The sequence below is a fragment of the Etheostoma spectabile genome, chromosome 16 (assembly GCF_008692095.1).
Source record: "Etheostoma spectabile isolate EspeVRDwgs_2016 chromosome 16, UIUC_Espe_1.0, whole genome shotgun sequence".
Taxonomy (NCBI): Eukaryota; Metazoa; Chordata; class Actinopteri; order Perciformes; family Percidae; genus Etheostoma; species Etheostoma spectabile.
In genome coordinates, this window is record NC_045748.1 from 12,736,523 (window position 1) to 12,744,792 (window position 8,270).

General features: G+C 40.5%; 1 long non-coding RNA gene across 1 annotated transcript in view; it reads right to left on the minus strand.

Moving 5' to 3' along the window:
- The window catches only part of LOC116704696 (uncharacterized), an 11,889-nt gene that overhangs the window by 2,689 nt on the left and 930 nt on the right, over window positions 1-8,270 (minus strand). The window lies entirely within an intron of this gene.

Below are 8,270 nucleotides of genomic sequence, written 5' to 3' on the forward strand. Positions count from 1 at the left end.
AAAAAATGGCAATGATACAAAAAACAAAGGAGGAATGGGGAGATGGTGGTTGCTTTTGTGGAAGGAGCGATCTTCATGTTCATTACCCCCCACTTCTGGGCAGGTGGCTTTCACAATAAGACCTGCTGAGTGAAGTACTTGTGTGAGATTAATAGTTGCGATAAGGCTGAAATGAGAGACGGAGTTGGGGGGGGGGAGACAGAATACGGGAGAAAGAGAAGAGACGCTCTGCGAGAGGGACAAAATAAAAGGCGCAGACTTTGAGAGGGAAACCCACCTGGCCGCCCGCCAACGGAATGTCAGCGGCCTCTAGATTAGTGGCTATACGTTACCCCAGCCTATTAAAATATTACGCACACTGATTGATGCGGACAGCCTGACCAGAGGTTGGTGACTGTGTGGGCAAATGTGTCTGTCTTCATTTAGCCCCCGCTGCCTCCAAATCCCATTGCTATCGCCAAGAGTCCTGCAAACAACATGACTGGATTTCTCGAGGCTTTTTGAGACAGATGTTAATGAGAAGCACTGTTAAAATCAACAGAGGAATTAAATCATTGGCATGCTTCCCCGCCCTGCAAAAAGGCGATGACTTTCTTTGTGTAAATTTGCGAGCATGTCTTCCTGCTTAATCACTGCGGTTCCTTTTGCTGTTAGAGCCAAAGTCAACTCCAGTGACACATGACTATCCTCCCTTGTAATAAACTCTAGGGATGTCCCCCATCTACCTACCACCACCCCCACCACCACCCTTATACTTACACCCCCCACTGCCTCACACACACACTTGAACTTGACAGATCTGTCGGCCAGATCAGTAAATAATTACAGGCAGCCAGGCAGGCAGCGCGGTAATTGAATGTACTGTGAGTTAAGATATGGTGATGGACAGATTCTCATTAACTAAATCCGCTTCATTGCAGTTCTCCCAGGGGCAAGTTATGTTCAAACAGAGCCTAATCCACCTACAGAGTATAGTCTGACGGCCCACGCCGACAAAGTAAGCCAAGAGATTGACAGTATCATTCAGAGCAAGTTTACTGTCTCACCTTGTCCCTGCGCTTTTGTTCCTCATCCTTTACCACCTGCGTTAGGTGTGTGTGTGTGTGTGTGTGTGTGTGTGTGTCTCAGTGTGTGTCCCAGTGTTGTAGTCAAGACCACCTAAACCGAGACCCAAGTTATCACCAAGACCAGAATGTATCGAGACCGAGACAAGACCAATACCAGGGCCAGACCATTGCAATAGAGTCCCACACTGAACGACATGATAAAATGTGGAAAATCTTAACCATAGGCCCTCCTCAAATTGATCTGAAAGATCCACCTTCTCATGAAAAGACACCCCCAGAAAACTAAGATTCTTCATCATTCACCTCTTGTATTGCAATAAGTGTATCATGAGAATTGTCTTGATAAAATAATCAAAAGGAAGTGGTCTTGATCGGTCTTGAAATAAAATCCTCTTCAAAAGTCCTCTTCGTCTGAGACCAAGACAAGGCCGAGTAAAAATACGGTTGAATCCGAAACAAGACAGAGACTTTAAAAAGTTGTTCTTGAGACCAAGACCGTCTTTTAGCTGACGGTTTTATCCAAAGCGACTTACAATTGCTATATGTGTCAGAGGTTCCACGCCTCTGGAGCATCTAGGGGTTAGGAGTCTTGCTTAGGGACACATTGGTTGATGTATCGCTGTGGGACACTAACCCGGATCTCCCACTACAAAGGCATGTATCATATCCACTGTGCCATCACCACCCAGTACCACGCTGGTATTTCCTACTGTGAGAGGCTGCAGGAGACAGTCCCCTCCGTTAAACCCCATCTTCAGTGCAGCCTTACGCTACTAACACTTAACAAGTCCCTGTTTGATGTGCTGTGCTTGTTTGAACTTCCAGCTTTGTCCTGGTGAACCCATTCCAGCTGAGCGACCCCCGCTCAAGGCTCAGAAGTTCAAGGGAAAAGTGCTACACATAGATGGTCCTGTCAAATCAGCTGTGAAGGGCGTCTCATATATGCCCGGCTGTAGATTAAATTCTGGAGCCTGACATGTACAATGGCTGTATTATAAGCTAGACAGAAAGTTGACTAATGTAAGATGTGACCAATGGAGAAGAAAGCCTGGCTTCATTAAAGAACTAGAGGGGATGGACAAAACAACGTGAGGAAGGATTTGAGCGTAAAAAAACAAACAACAAGATTAGGTAACATCCTGTATATTTCATACCTCCGTTTTATGTTCCAGTTGCTTTTTATTTTTTTATTTTACAACTTTCAGGGTGAAAAACAATGTCACACACTAAAAGTGCTGTGGTGCGTTTCAAGGCTCAGTCGCAAATCAGAAGATGCTATTTAATCAGCGTTCATATTAGAGCTATTATATATAGAACATATAGAACTATTTTGATAATCGGTTTGAGTCATTTTTTGTTGTTGTTGAAAAAACAGCTTCTTAAATGCTTTAATATTTTCACTTTCTTTACTACTCCACGGCAGGAAAGTAAATACAGAATCTTTTGAGTTTTAGAAAAAAACAAGCCATTTGAGAATGTATTCTTGGGCTTTTAGGAAACACTGATTGACATTTTCCACCCTTTTCTGACATTTTGGTGAGCAAACAACCAATTGGCGGATTTTCTTGACAGTGAAAATAATATAAATATAATAATAAAATAATTGTTGGTTGCAGCTCTAGTTCATATGGTTTGTCAACAGGCGCTGGATCAGAAAATGCTCATAAAGGTCATTTTAGAACAACCAGTTTTGATGTTTATGTTGGAGGACCTTTTTTTGGTTTCAAAGCTATTCCGTTTCCATGTTGAATCATTCAGAAGTTGTTTTACAGTAAGTGGTGCAAATTAGTAATTTAGATGGTTGGGCCTCCTGCACTGGTTGCCTGACTTATTTTATAGCTGGCATGCACCTGATTGACTTTCAGCCTCTGATTAAGTTTCCTCAGTGTCCTCATTTTTCCTCTGTGCTGTGTAATAGGCTTGATGGGAAAGTTTGTATCTACACAAAAAAGCCAGTGGTTTTGTTTATTTTTAACTCTGTGCGTAAATGGGTGTGTGGTTAAATATTTATACATTTGCAGAGTGTGTCTGTCCGCACACCTTTGTTGAAGGCCGTCTGTAGATTCTGCCTGAAACTGTATTCCAGTGTGTGACAATAGTAAGGTGATAGTAGTGAGCCTCTTCGGTTTCCCTTTGGGACCCATTAGAAGTGGCCGCATTAAACTCTCAAGCAGACAAACATCAACATGACAAAATGTAAAGGAATTTGATCAATTTGCCATGTGATTTCCCTGCTCCTCATTTTGGGAAAGAGTATTGTTCTGCACAGTTCTCCTATCAGTAAGTTAACACTATTATGTTGAAAAGGAACTGGAGTGGGGTATTCACAGTCACAGTTAGCTTAAATCAGTCACTATAGAGAGTAGTAGCAAGTATTGTGAGCAACAAAAGTTGTGTTTCATATACGTACGTACGTGTGTGTGTGTGTGTGTGTGTGTGTGTGTGTGTGTGTGTGTGTGTGTGTGTGTGTGTGTATTAGTAGTGTGTATCTGCATTTTATTTGCCAGATTACCGACACACACTATCTGACTATATTTTACTGTGTATTATGTTGAAAGTTTCTAATTTATTAAATAATTGCTTAAAGCATTTAAACCAAGTTTGTTGTGGACTTTGTAACATTCCAAAATCTTAATCAACTACTGATAATCTGGTCAGTATCGGCCTTGAAAAAACAGTAGTTAGTGTGTGGGTTGTGTGTGTGTGTGTGTGTGTGTGTGTGTGTGTGTGTGTGTGTGGAGAACAGATGCTGTTTCTTCAGTCTGCCTTGCGTGTCCTGCGGGAGTTCTTCATGTTTATTTCATCAGTTCTAGTATTGCAGAAGTATCACCTCTCCTAGTTCTTAGGACACTGCTCAAGGGTCATACACCTAACTAAAACAGTGAATTCATTACATTTCATAAAGAAATATTTATTGATTTAACTTATTAACTTTTAAAAGTAAATGCTGCAGTACAACTAGCAGGAGACATGTTATAATTCAGGTGAGTTTGGAGACACTACCTTATTTAATCATTAAATTCATAAATACATTTGTTGGATCTCTTTTCGGTGTTCTAATTTGTAGACGTCCCTAAACACTCGTCTCACTGTCGCTAGCGGTAGAAGCAGAGAGTAGGAGCCAGCAGGCAAGTGTTATAAACTCCTGGTGTACTGGGAACACAATTGATCCTTAGATGCATCGTGATTCTCTATAGGACGATTCAATGCTCAATTCTGATAGGTCAATAATCGATTATTTAAAAAAATTATATATATATATTTTTTTAAACATGTTGATTTTTATTCAAAAGATACTGTCTCCAGACATGTACAAATCAGAAAACAGAGTGACTGAAAGAGGATGTGATAACGGACAGGACCTTAGAGTTTAGGCAAGAGTGGAGAAAAAAAACACACAAAAATGTCCAAAAGGACAAAAAATCATGATAAGACATGCATAAAATAATTAGGCAAAACACAAAAAGGCTGTTCATCTACTTTATCACATGACATCTGACCACCTCATGTTTCACCTTTAAACATGACTGAGCCTCTGACATGGAGGATTACTGTGAGAAAAGGAGACTTTCACAAGCATGTTTAAGGCTTAAGCATGGAGTGATGATACAATAAAAACCTCAGTAGACAAAAAAAGTCATTAAAACTTGTGTGTGACAAATACTGTATATGTCAAAATCTAACAAACTCGTATGTAAACTTACATGTATATTTTTTTTAAATCACGCATTGAAATGTACTTTAAAAAATTGTTGCATCGAGATGCATCGAATCGGTTTAGAATCGAGTCATTGGCCTCTGAATCGGAATCGAATCGTGAGGTGCCAGAGCTTCCCACCCCTAGTACCTACAAACCTCCCATTACATCGTCCTGTGATTACATAACCTATTTGTAGGCGTACAGTATCGGCTTATGTGTGTCAGCGCAGTCTTGGCGTGTAATCCTGCTTTTTAGGATGTCAGTTGAGCCAAATTTCAAGTATTAAAAAGTGTTAAAAAAAGGGTGATTTAGGGGAACTGACCCTTAAATAACTGTTCTCGCACCAATTTCCATGGTGTGAGTGTGCTAAACCATGTGGAGCATTCACACTTAAAGTCAGTTGGAATCTTTACTGCTAAGTGTAAGATTATTTTTGGCAGCAGTGATGGGGAAAAATGCCTGCAGTGGTTCCTTTTCAGAATGGTAAGTTGCTTTTCTTTAATCATTCAAGCTGTGAATCAGGTGGACACGGGAAGAAAGGGCTCTAAACAAAGACACAAGTGAAACCTAAATTCCAAGCATAGCTCAGGCATGTGAGCATGAGTCACCACAACGGGTGGACAGACATTAAAGGCTATAGCTAAATCCCTGCACGCCATTCTAATCATCTGAGCTACCGGAATGACTAGCAGAGAGAAAGGGACATGGACATATAAAGCTGCAGTGTAGGAAGTGTGTTGAATTCAGAATAATGTCTCATTAGCTTAAATCATAATGTAATGCCCCAAAGAAATTCCCTGATTGAGACACTGTTATGGGTTCCAGCACAAAGTTAATTCTATTGTCAGTTACTGCGATTAGCGGGAAATCTTCTTGGCACACAGATATCAAAGTGTAGTTTAAAGGACCATACTGGTGGTTTTGCATGTTAAAGCTGTGCAACTGACAAAGAAACTCTTTGTTTATTTATTTCATAGGTCAAACTGAAATTTGAATTCTCACTTTTTTTTGAAAGAAAACAAATATGTATTGTGCATTTTTTTCCTCCAAAAAGAATAAAGCATCTTTTAGACATAGTGGGTTAGCTTTGCTTGCTAATGTTGGCACGGATTCCAACAAGACGGTGCTTGACCAAAATAGTACAAACACCAAGGGTACATACACAGCTTTATTCTTATTTAAGTTTAACTTTAAGAGTACTTAATCAACTTCTCATGATCTTTTTCAAAACATCTGGTCTGGTTTTTCTCCCGGGTTTTTGAGAGCACAGCTCACGAACGTGCTGCTTCTCTGCAGCCTGTTTAGCAAATCTCAGGTGTCAGAGTGTCCTTGAACACACCAACAGGGAGAGGTTTTTAAATAATTCCTAGAAAAATGTTGACAGTAATAGATTACCTGTTGGAAGAAGAGTTTAAGGGACGGCAGGTTGATTTTTCTTAAAAAGTTGATGATGTGGAAACACTCTGCAATTAGGAACTTCTATGGTTATTTACCGTCCCCAAGCTGTTTAAGTTACGTTTGATGTTATGTTCTGTGGTCGCTGCCCAGGAACAGTGGGTAATAATTACCTTTTTAAATCCTGGAAAAGAGAAGTGTACCACTCTCTTTGTTTCAAGAAGGAGGTGGTGGGTTAGTCATCTAGAATTAAGAAAATTACACAGGACTTAGCTTTTGTAAAATCTTACACCACGTACTGTACATACGATTCTGCACCATCTTGCCCACTCTGTACGTCAGCTATATTGCTTCAGCATGGATTTTCTTCAATTATATTTTGTGTTTGAACTGTTTCTGCGAGGCCAGTGTGCACGTGCTCTGTCTGTGTCTACCCAGATAGAGAGGAGAGGTACGGTCAACTGTCTGGAGACATCTGCTCCATTTCCAGCCAACACAATCAGGTCAGGAGGACTGTGCAGTCCAAACCTGCAGGGACTCTCAGATAGCAGACCAACCTCTATACAGCGCCTGAACGACAGATAGGAGGAATTCACAGGAATTCAGACCTGAACAAAGCTTTTTACCCTGTGTGTGGAATGTGGATGGACTAACCAAGTGCGCTGCTATGTATTCTTTAGGTGACCAAAAGAAAGAGGTAAGATGGAGAGTTGAGGAGAGGGGGAGACGCAGGCAGGAAATGAAGGAGGGACTAAACTTGACAAAGATGAATGTGGGAAGCCTCAGTTTATCTCTGATCCTTTTTCACTTACACGTCCCCTTGTATACAAAGATGGAGAGAGAGAAAAAGATGAGATATGATTCTCCAGGATGTTTTGGAAAGGAAACCAAAAACTAATAACTGGTAACAGCACCACATTTAAAACCTTCATTATGCTACCAATACCCCTTTTAGTGACAGCATTGGCATTTGTCTGATCAAGCACTTAAAATGACTGAACTATGTACAAAGTGTGTGCTTTTGACACCAGAAACCGCTGTATCCTGCCTCCTACCGTCCCATTGTTTTTCTAATCTTAAACGGTGGAGGTTTTCTTTTGCCCATCATCATGTACTATTCCAAACTTTAATAAAGTTTGAACTGCTTAAACTTAACAGAACCTTCTATTAACACAAATCCCTTTAGTGGTTAGGTCATTTTGGAAAACAACGTTGTCACTAGTTTGAAAATGTCAATGTGGATGACGGAAACACATTGGGATCACAGTATTAACAGAAATCATCCCCTCTTATATGAATGCAAATTAATTATTGCAAATTAAGGCCCTTAGGCAACAAGAACCATTAAAAAAATCAAAATGAAAGAAAAATAAAATAGTACTTGAATATCAAAAAACATACACTGTTTCCCAATGACCTACAGGCAAGTCATTTCTGAGGTTATCCGACAGACTTACATCCTACACCCGCAGTATTCCTCATGCTCTCGTCTACTGCCTGCCTATTTAGGCCTGAAGCCCGCTCCTAACATTGGATCATATCAACTCTACAATGCAAGGGTGGCTCAGGTGACTAGGCAGTTTATAAAGCTACATACAGCCAAAATGCATCTATAACACTAGATATTTACACATTTTATACATACGATTAACATCCTCATATGAGGAATGGTTAGGATAACATCATTAACAGAACACGTTAACTCGATAAATAAACATATTTACAGTCAATATTGAGGTCTGTCTTTGAGGGCTAAAATAGGTAGCGAATAGCTACAGCGACGGCAGCCATGCGCTCCCTCACACTGGCTCTTTATATGCTCTGTTGTGTTCAAAAGCTAGCTGTTAACTATGTCTGTCGGCTGTTTGGTGCTGAGCCGTAAGTTCACTGTGGGTCAGGAAGAGAAGAATGAGAATGTTTTTAGTTTTCTGCCAGTTTGTATTCCGAATGAACTAGCTGGTCTTTAGGCTGAAAGCAGCTGCTGCAGACCTGAAAGAGTAGAAACTACAGTATTTTTTGCTATTCACCTTTTCTCACTTTCTCTATGTATAGCTCACAACACCTACACACACGCACGCACGCACACACACACACACACACACACACAC